This window comes from Ursus maritimus, unplaced genomic scaffold (genome assembly GCF_017311325.1).
Source record: "Ursus maritimus isolate PB19 unplaced genomic scaffold, ASM1731132v1 scaffold_21, whole genome shotgun sequence".
NCBI lineage: Eukaryota > Metazoa > Chordata > Mammalia > Carnivora > Ursidae > Ursus > Ursus maritimus.
The window spans coordinates 22,267,296-22,281,960 of record NW_024424564.1 but is presented as its reverse complement, the minus strand read 5'-3'; positions in this window follow the sequence as shown (position 1 = coordinate 22,281,960).

Here is a 14,665-nt window from a genome sequence, read left to right as displayed (position 1 = left end):
GGGGGGGGGGGGGAGGAGAGAATCCTCAGACTGGGGAGGGAAAAGGAGCTCGTGGGCCCTACAAGCAGTGACCGGCAATGCCCGGGGAAGAAGCAAAACCCCAGACGGCTGTTGCTTCTAGAGAGGAAAGGGAGATCCAGGATCAGTATTTCTCCTCTTCCCTTCTCTCCCGCTGATATGCATTCACTTTCTTTCCGTAGAGCCTTACTGAAAGTCAGAGTAACAGTCCCTACTGCCTGTTATTTAAGCAAAACTAGAGTCAATTTAACATTTGCCCTGTGAGGAATACTCCGTCTTTCAGCAAAAATACCCATCATTCGTGTGGCGGCGCTACGCCCCCAGCTTTTTCACTGAGCACTTACTTCTTCTTGACACTCCTGCCCATCGTCTAAGCGATGGCATTCATCCTGCCTGGTTGCCACAGAGATACATGCCACGCCCGCAACGCGGTTTCCGCGGTCTGGAGACCTCTGCCCCACAGTCGCTGCTGGAGCCTTAGAAAGACTAGGAGTCCATTTGCTGTGGTTACAACAGCACGAGGAGGGGCACGCCAGTGAAATTTCTGCCTCGTTGTTGAACCTCACGCAGTGTCTGTCAAAAGTATCTGATCAATCATTCTTTTCAGTATTCCATCTTTTCTGTTTTGACTATAAGGCACATGAGGGAAGGAACTATATCTTTCTTGCTCACTATGTGCCTGGAACATGGTAGTGATTTAAGAAGTATTTGTTGAATGAGTACGTGTTTTGGATGGATGGATGCATGGATGGATGGATGGATGGATGGATAGGTGGATTGATGGGTAATAGGCGGATACTTTCTCATAGATCTTTGGGTCTCATAAAGTTCAATATTATCTGAAATGAATCATCTCAATGCAGCATTAAGGATGCTGATCCCAGAAAGAGGAAGAAAGCCTTGTTAAACCTTCACTGACTCCACTGGGTACAGTTAATGATATAAAAGGAAGGCAGAACATTTAGGAGCTCTGTGTTTATTAAACTCATTAGGACTCCTAATCTGAATATTATTTGCATTATGCAATCTCAAAATTTTTAATGCTACCAAATTAATATGTAAGCAAGTGGCTAGAGTAGGAAAAAGTATTGCATTTTCACTGGGATCTGCCCTGCCAATCACATCTCTAAATATAATTACAATAATGAGTGCTTTTAATCAATTTGCAGACTCCTTTGCTCCATAGACCGTAAAGTGCAGTTAAGGAGTTTCATAAGTGAGACTACTGCAAAGCCTCAGTATCTTCCGCAGTGGTGGGTGTGAGCATAAGGAAGTAGAGGGGGGTCGGTCTCTCACGGGGCTTTCATATTCTGTCAGTGGGGCAGCCACATAATTAGAACTATGACTTTGAAAATCTAAAACATAAATTAGTTCTCTCTCAGATGCCCTAGTGCCACTACCATATTAGCTTTGTTGGCATTTGGAGGGAAAAGAACTTCTAAGGGATTTTATTTTCTGTGAGTTTGGGGCTACACACGAACACATTATGTTTCTTTTTTGATGAGGAGGCCCGGTCAATATTTAATAATGTGACCCTGTGCTATAAAAATAGGTTCCTGGTTGAAGAACAGACATAGGCAACATTCCAGGGCAGGCAAGGCCAAAAAACAACTCCTTCTTCTTCTTCCTCTTCCCCTTCTTCTTCTTCTATTATTATTATTATTATTATTATTATTATTATTATTATTATTATTTTACCTCAGCAATACTGATCCAAGGCAACTGGTTCCATGGAAAATGTGTGTGGACTTGCACATATATATAAACACTGCCAGAAAACCGCAGAAACATCAAACATCCATTTAAGGACCAAAGAAGAGAACTGTTAGACTAATTAATCATACATCTCCCAGGGTTACTGGTACTTGGCAGTACTTACTGGCTATTTTAATTTGCTGGGTCTTCTTACATTTGTCAGAAGTTATGGTGGAGATTCTTTCCCCTGTACAGAGAAGGGGAAAATAAAGAATGAAGAAACAAAATCTATATTACCACCTGGAAAAAGAAAAAGATAAAGAAAACTTGGGGTCCAATGAAACACGGTAAAAGAAAGAATCTGGAAAACTGGTAGTTTGCTGGAACTTGGTGGCTGTTTTTCCTACAATGAAATAAAGAATTTAAGGAAATGTGAGGTGCGCTTTGACCTTCACCACCCTTAGATTTCCAAAGCACTGAAAAAGCTGTTCTCCTAATTTTGATCTTCATCTTCGAGATTGCAACTGCCCCCCAGGACTTTGTTTTATACATAAAGTTATTATCCCCTTTTGAATCAGGTCTGTTGTAAATGTTCATTATAATCACTGCTGCTTAATTTAGCAGATGGTTGGAACCGAACAATTCTTCTCGGAGGAATTAAATATGGTTATGTCATTTCCCAAGCTGATTTAAAAGAAGAAATCTGAGATCAAGTAATGTTTCATTTTCCGTATTAGTTGAGAATGGCTGCCATAGATGTTTTCTTTTCCTCACGTCTATAATTTTGAATATCTGTGATGAACTCATTCGGTCTTCCATTTTTTTAGCTCTTGATGCTTTTCAATAAAGAAATAAAAATGAATCAATCATTGTACCCAAATCCCACATTTTGCTACATCCCAAAAGGGATTTTCCTATTATATTTGCACAGCACTGTTTCTCATCTGTTGTCAGCAAATACAAGGTGGCTAGAAATTATTTCTTACATCAGACTGTTGATACATGTTAGTTCCAACGCCCATGAATACCTTGCACTGCTCTCAAGATATCAGTGATCAAATACAATTAGCATGAAACAGAGAAGCCTCATCTAAAAAAGTTCTCAATATCTCCTACCTCCTCAAAATGCCATCTATGTTTTTGTTCAGTGGATGTTCAATTGACTAAGGACTGTTTTAGCAGGATCACACATTTTGAAAGACAAGAAACTAAAAAGGGAGGGATTGCTTGTAGTTTCAGATCTGTATCTAAGTAACAGGGTCACTTCTTTTCACCCTGGGGCTCTTTCAAAAAAGGTGGTTTTTCTAAACCAAGATTCCACTATTCATAAGGGCTTATTCTTATATGTAATTCAACCTTTTTGAACTTCCAATTTCTATGCTCTCCCAGTCTCCTACTGTTCCTGTTGATCTTTACTCTTGACACAGTAGGAAGCCAAGGCAGGGTAATATTTGAGGGTGTGCATAGATGGTTGATTTAGTCAAGGGAGCTCATTACTATGCCATCATGTTTTGTATATAGAAGCTTTCTTCTGAGGAAGTAAAGGATCTTAATTTCAAATAGGAAGTAAGCTTTGCAATTCCCTTGTGAAACTGGCAAATTATATTAAAACAGACAGATGTCTTCTAGCGAGTTTTGGGACTATAAGAGAAAGTAGTTAGGAGACTGTGGTCTGTGTCTGTGTCTGCACTTGCTAGCACTTTAGATCCCTCTGTTTCAGTATCCCCTTCATAACCACAAATTACGGCCATGAAGATTAATGGGATTGTGTGTGCGCAAAATACATATGTGTATAAAATATATATACATGGAAGTTCTCTATGAATGAAAAAATACTGTTTGTGTGCAAGTTGCTTTTAACATTATTATTGGCAGTAGCCTCTCCCCTCTCTGCCGAGAACTTGAGAAAAAGGAGTGATAAGATGCCATGTGTGGGCATCCTTGGGACGTGCTTTGACTGTTTTCACTACTGCTGCTTCCCACCTTGGCACCCCCCTGCGGACCTAAAGGAACAGATGTATACTCCTCCCCGTGCCTGGTCAGCTAAACACCTTGTATCCCAAGGTGGCAAGTCCCGTGGAGGTGATGAATGGCAGCAAGCCTGGCGGAGATACGTTTGCAGCTGGCTTCCCCCAGAGAAGCAGCCTCTTAGCCTGGCAGAGGGGAAACAGTGTAAGTTTTATAGTCAGAAAAACTCATCTTTGAATCATGGTATATCTGTTTATCTATCAGCCATTGAATCCTGAACAATTTCTCAATCTTTGTAATTCTTGTAATCTTGGGTCCCTCCTGCTAAATTAGAAAGAACTGAACAACTTTTCCTAATGATGAGTTAAGTGAGAAAACAGAGCGAAGCTTCCGACACAGTTTCAGTCACTTAGTAGGTCTTCGGTAAGTGGTGTGTCCTGTCTCTATCCCATCCCCAATTCTTCTATTCTTTTGGCAGCATCTACTCATTGCAGATCCCATCTCCCTGAACAAGTACTCCCACCCCATCCTGCAAACCATTATCTCCCCTAGAAAAAGTATTCTGTTTTTCTTCCTATAAGCTTCAACGGCGTTCATTGGAAAAGTTATCCTTTTGTCATGATTTCTTGAGATACAAAGTAGCTTTCTAATTCTTTATTAGAATTATTGTGTTCTGCAAAAAAAAAAAAAAAAAATGGGAGAAAGAGCTAGAGAGCTCTTATGTGTTTTTCGTTTACCCTGTAGTATTTCGGTTTCAGTTTTTATCTCAAATTCAGTTTCATTTGAAAACAAGGCAAAGCTTTTCACCCATAGCCCATTCTTTCATAAGGATTTACAAACTTTTATATTCAGTTTTGCTGAAGGTTTGTATTTATTTTACTTTGGTTCCCCAGTGGTTAGGCCAAGAATGCAATCAGTTGTGTGATTCAGGGATAAATTCTTCTAGCAAAACTTATACAACTATTAACATTTCAAATGATAAATGAGTCAATTCAAAGAATCAGAATTTAGAACCATATGGGACCTTAAAGATCACTTACTTCAATACCTTATTTTTAAATAGCTCCCATTATAGAAAATTTTCAAATGTCATGGAGTGTTCTGCTAATCAGATCACATATATTGTTTAAGTTCCACATTACCTCCATTTAACGGATTAAAAACCTGAGTACCTGAAAGGTTTAACTTTCCAAGGTAAAGTAGCAGGGAAAGACTTAAAGATTGCTGATTCTTTTCACTTAACAATGATGTGTCCTTTTACATGAGAGGACACTGAGACCAAGTGTTTCTAATTGGTTTGAAGAGGCTGGAATGAGATGTTGGGGCTCCTGAAAATCTTGACCCTTCCCTATCACCCAGAAAAGGTCAAAGAATAGGCACCCAGTAAACATCTGACAACTTGAAGAATATATTTGCTGTGCTCCACATTGCATTTGTTTGTCAGACAACTGCCTACTGCCTCCCATCCTCCCATTCATTCTTTCATCACCTATAATATAACGTGCTAGATGCTAGAATGAAGAGATCAATGATCCATGGTGTTGTCCTTAGGGCAACCAGAGCTGAGTACATAAACTGAAATAGTACACATTAGGTAGTGAGTGGAAAGCATCTGAACCTAAACATTATAGGAAAACAGAAGGTAGAATGTGTAATACAGGTGGAGGGGAGGCGGGGACAGGGAGTACGGTGCCATCGCCAACATCCATAGATGACCTTCTGCTATGAACGGTTTGCAGTGACAAAGGAAAATAGACCGTTCTCGTTACCATTTCCCCAGGTATCAAGATAATGCCACTGGGGAAACTAGTTTTTTAGGATGGGCAAACTCAAGTGTGACTTTACCTGTGGAGAGATTAGATGGCTATCTGCTTACTGCATTTTGCGAAAACACCAGGAAGTGTCCTCTGGCCTCCACAAGTCTTCTTATGCAACGGAGAATGGTTAGGTTCTGTGCCTAAAGGAAAGAAAGAGGGGGGCATGTCAGTAAGGAGGGCATTTGCCTGCAGGTGACAGTATGCCCAACGAAGACCGCCTCATAGACGAGGGCAATGTTTTCTCACATAATGGGAAGTTTGGCAGTAAAGCAGGTATTGGCCTTGGTTCAGGTGCTTAAAATTTTTATCAGGAACTCAGGGTTCTTTCCTTTTTTCTAGGGTGCTGGATTTTACTTTTCTATTCATCGGCCCATGGTTGCAAGATGGTTGCTCTCATAAATAGATTTCACTTTTATTTTCAAGACCTGAGGGGCGTTAAGATGCCAGCCTTTTATGAAGAAAGCAAAGCCTTTCCAGAATTTCCCCCAGCAGACCTCTGCCTGCATTTCATTGTCACATGGGCACTGCCAGCTGGATTGGAGCCTGGAAAAGCAAGAGACAGGACTATCACAATTGGCTTAGACCAGGGGTCGGCAAACTTTTTCTGTTACAGGCCAGATAGTAAATATTTTAGACTTTGCAGGCCATACAGTCTCTGTTGTAATCACTCAATTCTGCCATTCCAGCATGAAAGCCGCCATAGATGGTCCATAAATTATTGAGTGTTGCTCTAGTCCAATAACACCTTATTTATGGACACTGAAATTTGATGTAACTCTCACATATTATGAAACACGACTCTTCTTTTGTTTTTTTTCAACCACTCAAAAATGTACAAACTAATCTTAGTTCCCAGGCCGTATAAAAACAGATGGCAGGCCTGATTTGGCCCATGAGCCCATAGTCTGCCGATCCCTGGCTGGGACCAATGATAACCCATCAACTGGATCTGGGCAAAAAGCTACGGCAAAGTTGGTGTTCTAATAGTTGTCTCTAAGAAAGAAATGAGTACTGGATAGGCAACTAACAATGCTGCAGATAATGGTAGGTTTTATTTACTACATGCACAGGGCTTAGAAAGAGTATTTGGTATGTGATCAGGCTGTAATATTTTAATTCCTTTCTCTTCCTTCCACTTTAATCTAGAATTTTTTTCTTATTTATAAAGAGCTTTTCTCTGCTCCAGTAGAGCAGCTGGTATCCAGACCCTGGTTTTTAAGTAGTTAATATTAGGAAAGTCTTTGGGAGAGATATCTTTCAGTCAATATGGGATTGATGACTCTCTGTTGCCACACTGTAAGGGAAAGCTGGAAAACCCTAAAATTATGAGTTAGAAACTCCATTCAAGTCCCATAAACATTTCACAGTTTTCTTCCTGGGCTTCCAGTAGTGAGGGAAATGCAAATGGCACCTCAGCACTGAAAAAGGATATTCTGCATTCTGCTTTTGCTCAATCTCATTATACATTCTCTACTTAGAGAGAGAGGGGAAAAAGAAAAAAAGATTTGCAGCAAGCAAAAAACAGGCTCCCTCTTTATACATTGAATTACAAAGGCAATTTCCTTTATAGCCTACTTACAGGAACCCCTCTTAGCGTGTTGCCAACAGTACCACAACTTGTTTATTCAAAGGTTATGTGTGAATGAGAGCTTTTTGATATTAATCAAGTAATTTGCTAGCGTTGCTGGGAAAAGGAAAATGTTAGCTTTATCCTGAAAAATGAAACAGCCCATTAATCAAGTTCACTCTACTGAAGACAATTATGGGGAGAGAGAGGGCAAATAGACCCTTCAGATAAGAAATTCCCAAACTGATGAAACTTTTAATAAGGTTTGGCATCGATGTCTGCGCAGAAAGTGATTAACTTTAATCACCTTACAAATTATATAGATCAGGTATTTGTGGATTCAGAGTTTACTGTTTATTATTAATTGAAAAAGAATCTTACTGAATGTACCAAATTCAAAAACAAAACTCTGGCATATGGACTATTTCGCTGGTGTTCATTTATTATCTCCAGTTAAAGTTGAAAGGTGAAATAGAATATGCATGTTCTTAAACAACTGTCTCATTTTTTGGTTCCCTCAGCAGCACACTCTTTGTAGGTTTGAGACTGGGTCTCCATCAATCAAAATTAAATTCTTCAGTAGGAGGCATTTAAAATTATTTGTATAAATGTAGCTGAATGGGATAAGGTTGTAAGATAAGAGATATGAAAAATAACTCTGTTCTGAGGCAATACAGTGCATTATAAGGGGGGGGTCTTTTTTCTTTGTTCTAGCATGATGAATTGCAAAAATCCATTAGTCAAACACCAAGAGAGAGTTAGTTTTATAAGCCAGGCATTATCTGAATTAGTTAATAACATTAAAGCTATGTAGAGAAAAGAGAATAATATTCTCTTTATCCAATATTTTACAATATTGCCTCTTATTTCCCCAATTCACTTGCAAACTTTATTGTTATTAAAATTTCAAATTTTAAAATGGTACGTTAGTCATCAGGAAAATGCAAATAAATACTACAATGAGATGCCACATCACAGCCACTAGGATGGCTATAATTAAGAAAGCAGAAAATCAAGTGTTGGTGAGGCTGTAGAGAAACTGGAATTTGCATACATTGCTGGTGGGAACATAAAAAGCCGTGAGAGAACAGCAGAAGGAGGGGGCTCAGAGCCTCAGGCTGTGAGAGGTAGGTATTCACAAAAGCCAGGGAGCAGCACCAGACAGCCCATAGAAGATGGGATGGCCGAACAACAGGATGAGTTCAGCTGACACCTGGATTGCAAGAATAAGCTTCAAGAGGTCCAATGCTTTAAAAAGAAGCAATGGATACCAGACCACCAGCACCGACAAATAAAGGTAACAAGGTGGCTGGAAAAAAAAAAAAAAAAAACTAAATTATTTTTGTGAGCCCATGTATTTTTATAATTGAATGATTCCTTCTTGTTCCCCAATCCTCTCACCATATAGGGACGTAGTTGGAATCGGTCTCCAGTTTTGGGTGAGTCTTTCAGATGGGAACACTCCTCGATCCTATCTGATCCTCAGAGACTAAGAGAATAAGAAAGGGGAGCAAAACACCCCTAGTGTACTGATTGTGCCCATATCCATTAATGCCTATCCAGGGTTTAGACTAGAGTCATAAGATGCGGAGAAAGACCTGGCTTCCTTCTGAATGTGATCTTGGGCAAGTAATACGGCTATTCTGAGCTTTTCTTCTTCATCTGGAGTTCGGATTTAAGGATAATTATGTTTCTCCTGCAGACTTTGCCAAACTGTTTTCAAAGCTAAATATAAAAAATATGAGGCCTTTTGAAAACTCTGAAACGCTCTGCATACAGAAAATATAATTACAATAGGAACAAAATATTCAGAGTGAAAGGGTGAAGTGAAACTCTGTTCATTCAGATTTATATCTATGGGAAAGGCCCTGCTGCCCTGACATTTCAAGGGGCAAGCTGAATGCAGTTGTCACGTATGAGACACAATATCACCTGGGGAGCTAAAGCCAAAGAGAGGTGTTACAACTGGAGTGGGCCGGTGGTCACTTCATTTTCCTCAGTGCCCAGAATTGGTGTGCTGTTTTCTATACTAGAAAATCCACATTGTTTGATCACTGGACTAATGTCAGCAAGAAGAAATACATTTAAAAATAAGATATTTAAAGATCAGTTTGGTAATTAGTCTTATCCTGAAAATGGAGAGCAACAAATCTATATTTGTCATATCTTCTCTTTATCTCAGTGGCATTTCTTTTCCAGGATAAGGACAGGAAAGTGCCTTATATAAAAGAGTGATTCGATGAATCACAGCAGCTTCTTGGTTGTGACAGGCATAGGAGAGTGTGAAAAGAGATTTGCTAAGGTGTTTATAACAATATCTTAAGAAATCTCTCCCCTCATCTCCTTTTGACTCCTGCTTGCCTGGATTTAAATCACTCACCCAAGGACAAAAGCTTTGATCTCACTTTATTTCCTCTGTTAATCAAAACACCTCAAATTATGTCTCATTCCTCATAATGACTTCCTCTCTGGTGGAGCAAATGTTTGCACTTGGGTTTAGTTGCAGACTTCCCAGCCACACAATGAGAGTGCGTGTGCGTGTGTGTGTGCGTGTGTGTGTACTCTGTGTGTGTGTGTGTGTGCATGAGTATAACAGAAAGAAGGTGGACAAGGTTGAAAGGGAATGAAATAAATTAGCCAATGATCATAAAGATTTGTAGCAAATATATTTACTGTTATTATATTGTAATAGGAAAATGACATGCTATCCATACTTTACAATTACTCTCTGGCCTAAAAAGGGCTTTCATGTAGCTAGTACACCCCAAAAACCTTTAATTTCAGATAGAAGAGACTCAGGTAAAATAAAGGGACAAATTGCCAATGTCTTCATGGTCACCGTCCAATATGTTTATGTCTGTAATCTTACACATCGCACCTGCAGCAACAGGCAATCGAACTTTGGATCACTGACGCCCCATGGCCAGGTCGGAGCAAATAACCGAGCACTGGCATCCGATGGCAGGAATGGATCCTTGAAAATGGTTTAATCTACCCTAATACTTCCATGTACCACTTTCACTTAGACCAGCTGTGTTTGGTTAGATATGCTTCATAAATTTATTCTAAAATGAAGAGTTCATGTCTTAAACGAGGGACCCAAACTGAATTTGGTGACATAGGAGTTTCAGACAGTAATATCTTCCATATATGCAATCCACAAAGAATCCATGATCAAATCTTTCCTGGCAAGCTTTGTGTCCAAAGAAGATGTGTTTTCACAAACTCTGGATGGTTGGTATTGGGCCATGAAGGATGGAACCTGCAGCTTGTACTTGAACACGTTACCTGCTATACTGGGTCCACTGTGGGTGTGTAAGTTTAGCTCTGTCATCTGACTGCCCCAAACTACAGCTTCTTCACTTGTCAAGTGCAGAGGTCAAATCCAATGTTCTCTCTTGCTCTCTGATGTCACTACTAGCATTTCTACAAGTATCACTTTGTGGCCACTTGAGAAATAGCAGCAGGCTAACTCATCTTCAGCATCATACAGAAAGCAAAATTTTGGAACAAATACAAGTCCAAACAATAATTAGTTCTATTAACAGAAGTAACAACAAATTAACCAAAATTTCCTTGACTTACTTTATAGAAGAGATAGGCTTTGCTGGTATATTCGCATTTTATGAATAATGTTGACAGGGTAATTGGGAGAGTTACACCCGATGGGATATAATAAAACATGATATTGATGTACTCTTCCATACCATTTAATGTAAAATTATTAAATTAAATGTTAATAGAATGTAGTAACATCTGAATATTTGGTGGCATAGGACAGATTTCTAAAAATATACTTTGAAACACCATAATTAAAGGGAAGTTTCCCAAACTGTCATTATCATAAAGTACAGGCAAGGCGTATTTACAGAAAAGTAGCCTATTGCAAAGGAAACATAAAGTAGGCAAACATTAAGCATAACAATATATTTAAAATAGTGCAGAGAGAATTAAAAAATGAAAAAGTATTGAGATTATTAATTGGTTCTATGTAATTTAATAAGTTGATGTCTGCAGAGCTAAAAAGCTAATTATTATTTTTAGAGTCAATATGGCCATTACTCGCTAAAGGAGATTAAAACAAAAGGGCCTACATGAAAATCAAAGAATCACTTGTTCCCGCTCCCCACGCACGCATACTCATCTTTCTCCTTCCTCACCAATCCTGATTTTCTAGTAATAAACGATCTTTTACAATATCCAGATGCAAAAGGAATTTTAATACTTTTATGAGATTTTTGAAAACATATCGCTTGATTTCTCAGTACACAGTTTTGACAACTTCATTACAGTTTCTAGCTGCTCAATGATATTACCAAGAGAAAGTTCTCAGAGGAGTTATTTCACTTGGAGTCCTCTAAGATGGAAAAGGAAGAGACATAGAAATTATTAGAAAAAGTATTTCTAGAAGTCTTGTGCTATTACTTGAAACATAGAACTCTATTCTCTCCATCCGACTGGAGAATGGCTGACAGCTCTGTCTTGAATGAGTGCAATTTCTGTCAAATCCAAAGGAGGCAGGAAAAAAATTCAATATATTTCAGATCAGAATAGACAACCAGTTCTAGCCTCGACTTCAACTGGCTAAACATTTTTTCACTCCCTGTGGCTGTATTATAAACCACTCTCTTATTTGTAATACGTTTTTCCCCTACAATACAGTGACAGATCACTGAGCAACCAAAAGGACACAGTTTCAAACTGTTCTCATCAGATCCTCCACCTTTATGACAAAACTACAATTATCTCCAGTGGCAATTAATAGTCAACTCCCCATGTCTCTATCCTTCCTCTTCCCACCTTCACTTTCTCCTTTTAGGATCTCTAGCAACTTTCCCGAACACCATTTCAGATATTGTATCAACTTCTTAGATTCCCTTAGGTATCTATTAATGACCTCATCAAGTTGTCTCACATATTTGCAACTTTTTACACAATCCAACAATTTTCTTGCTAAACAAAAGCTCCTCTGTCCACTCTTTGGAAGTAGACGAGTAACACAATAACATCGGAGAGCAGTTGTAAAAAGTTGAGGAAACGTTTTGAAAAACTGAAGAAAAACGTCACAGAAATTTCAAGTTAACGGAACTTCAAATCTCAGCAGTGCTTGGGGGGCGGCGGGGGGGTTCCATCTCAAAGTTCTACAAATAACAGCAGAAGGCCAGTACGTGGTGAAGTGGCAGACGGAATGAAAGCCTGCTCAAAGGCCTTATTACATCCAGCGAGAAGACCACCCAAAATGACACAGCAAGAAAGGTTTGAGTCCTGGTACACACGCATCTTTCTCCACTGCGAAGCTCAGCATAAAAGAATGAGTACAATTGCATGGCCATTTCTGGTTGTTCTCTCCTTCCAGCGTGTGGCAGGTCCAATGCTTAACCCAAGTTTTCTAGCAACACCCACGAGTTTTAAATAGTAGGAAGCAAATTCTTAATATTGGAAATACTTAAATGACATGGAAACTCCTATTCCAAAGGTACATACAAATGAATTGGAATTGTCATTCTTAAATTATCCCTAGAAACCCAGTCTCCTCCCTTGTAATAGCAAAAATAACCAAGACTTCGATGCATTTCCTTTCTAGCATATACTAGAAATGTACATACACTATGAGAAAATGCAGCCCTAAGGTGAAAATACCAAATGAAGAGTTATTAAAGCCCCAATCTCAACTTTTTAGAAAGTGATTTAAAAAAATATACATCAGGTTGATCACAAGAAAATAATAGATGGAACTGTTTCATTTATAGTGTATTGTATGTTCTGCTCGGCAACAGCGTGCCAGGCTGAAGAAACAGTGCCCAAAAGGAAAGACATGGTTCAGGCCTTTACTGGTTTCTGAGCAGAGTGCTTTCAATACAGGTTAAAATTATACCTTGATTTAAAAACAGAATGCATGATGCAATTACTTCAGGTAGCAAGACCTCTTAATAACCGACATTTCTTTAGACTGTTGTGTAACTGCCATTAACAAGTTTTGGGAGCTTAGTTAAGTCATCTCATTTGGGGGCCTTCTGTTCTTCAGGGTGAAAGTAAGGGTTTAACTAACTGCCTGTTCACTGAGGTCTTTTCTGGCTCTCACAATCTAAATTTTTAAGATTTTTTTCATGCACTACCTCTTAGTCCGTTTGGACTGCTGTAGCAATATACCACAGACTAAGCAGCTTATAAACTACAGAAATTTATTTCTTCCAGAGGCTGGAAGTCTGCAATGAAGGTGCCAGCTTGGTCACATGAGGCCCCTTCTGGGTGACTCACGGCTCACTGTATTTACCCGGAGGAAGGCGTGAGAGAATTCTCTGGACCCTCTTTTATTGGAGTATGAATCCCACTCATGAGGGATCTGCCCTCACCCACTAATAACTCTCCCACTCCCCCACCTCCTAATAACATAATTTATGGACATATGAATTTTGGGGAGACATAAACATTTAGACCACAGCAACTTCCTTCAATCTTCTTGGTCATCTGCAGGATGAGAGGTAGAGAATATGATTTGTGGAAGATGGAACAGCTAGACAAAGGCCAAGGCGGATGAGAAATCTCATCTCTGGACTTGGGTTCAGAGCCTGACTGCTCACATGACACAGGACATATGAGCACGGGACACCACGGGGACAGGCTTGCTGCTTGCTAGCTTTGTGACCGGGGCAAGTTATTTCATACATCTGAGACCTGGTTTTCTTAACTAGAAAGCTGGAATATAACCTCACACATCCATAGGTTTAAAAATAAAATCCTTATAGCTAAATTTTATCCTTTTTTAAAAAGATTTTATTTGAAAGAGAGAGAGAGAGAGTACGCACGCACCAGCATGGGGAGGGACAGAGGGAAAGGGACAAGTAGACTCCCCGCTGAGCAGGAAGCCAGACATGGGGCTCAACCCCAGGACCCCAGGATCATGACCTGGGCGGAGGCCAGGCACTTAACAGACTGAGCCACCCAGGTGCCCCAAATTTTATCCTTAATAAAGGAATTAGGCAATATGTAATTATGTTATTATGTAATGACAATTTTAACAAGATGATCAAAGTTTCTGTCAGTATGCACTTTGTCTAGGACACAAGGTTTTCTTATAATGGATACCTGAATGTGCCATACTCATGTCTCTCAACAAAACAGGGTTGTGCTTTCTTCTAGGATCAGGACTAGAGAATCAGGGTTTTCTAAGTAGGACCGTTTTAACCAAACGACCTACGAAGCAGAGAATGGGCTGTGCTTGGGCTATTTCCTAACACTTTTCTACAGTTCACCAATAAAACAAAACAAAGATTATGTCATCTTTTTTGGAAAGTGACAAATCTGATGTTACAGGCACCCTTAATATGATTATAACTATTACAAATTAGTGATTATTGGTTATACATTAGCCTTGATGCATCTCTGTCTGACCTTCCATTCCTACCTTTTCAAAACTTTTTCCAATTCTGTTAAAATCCATGACAGCACTAAGTGTTGTTGCCGTAGAAGATTTGCAAAAGGCTTACACAACATATTTGTTATCAATGCTTTATTGTTGAAAACAAAATTGAAATTCTCTGGCACATAAAACAATTATTTCTACAAAAGGAAAGCCTACAAATCTTGATAATTTATACAA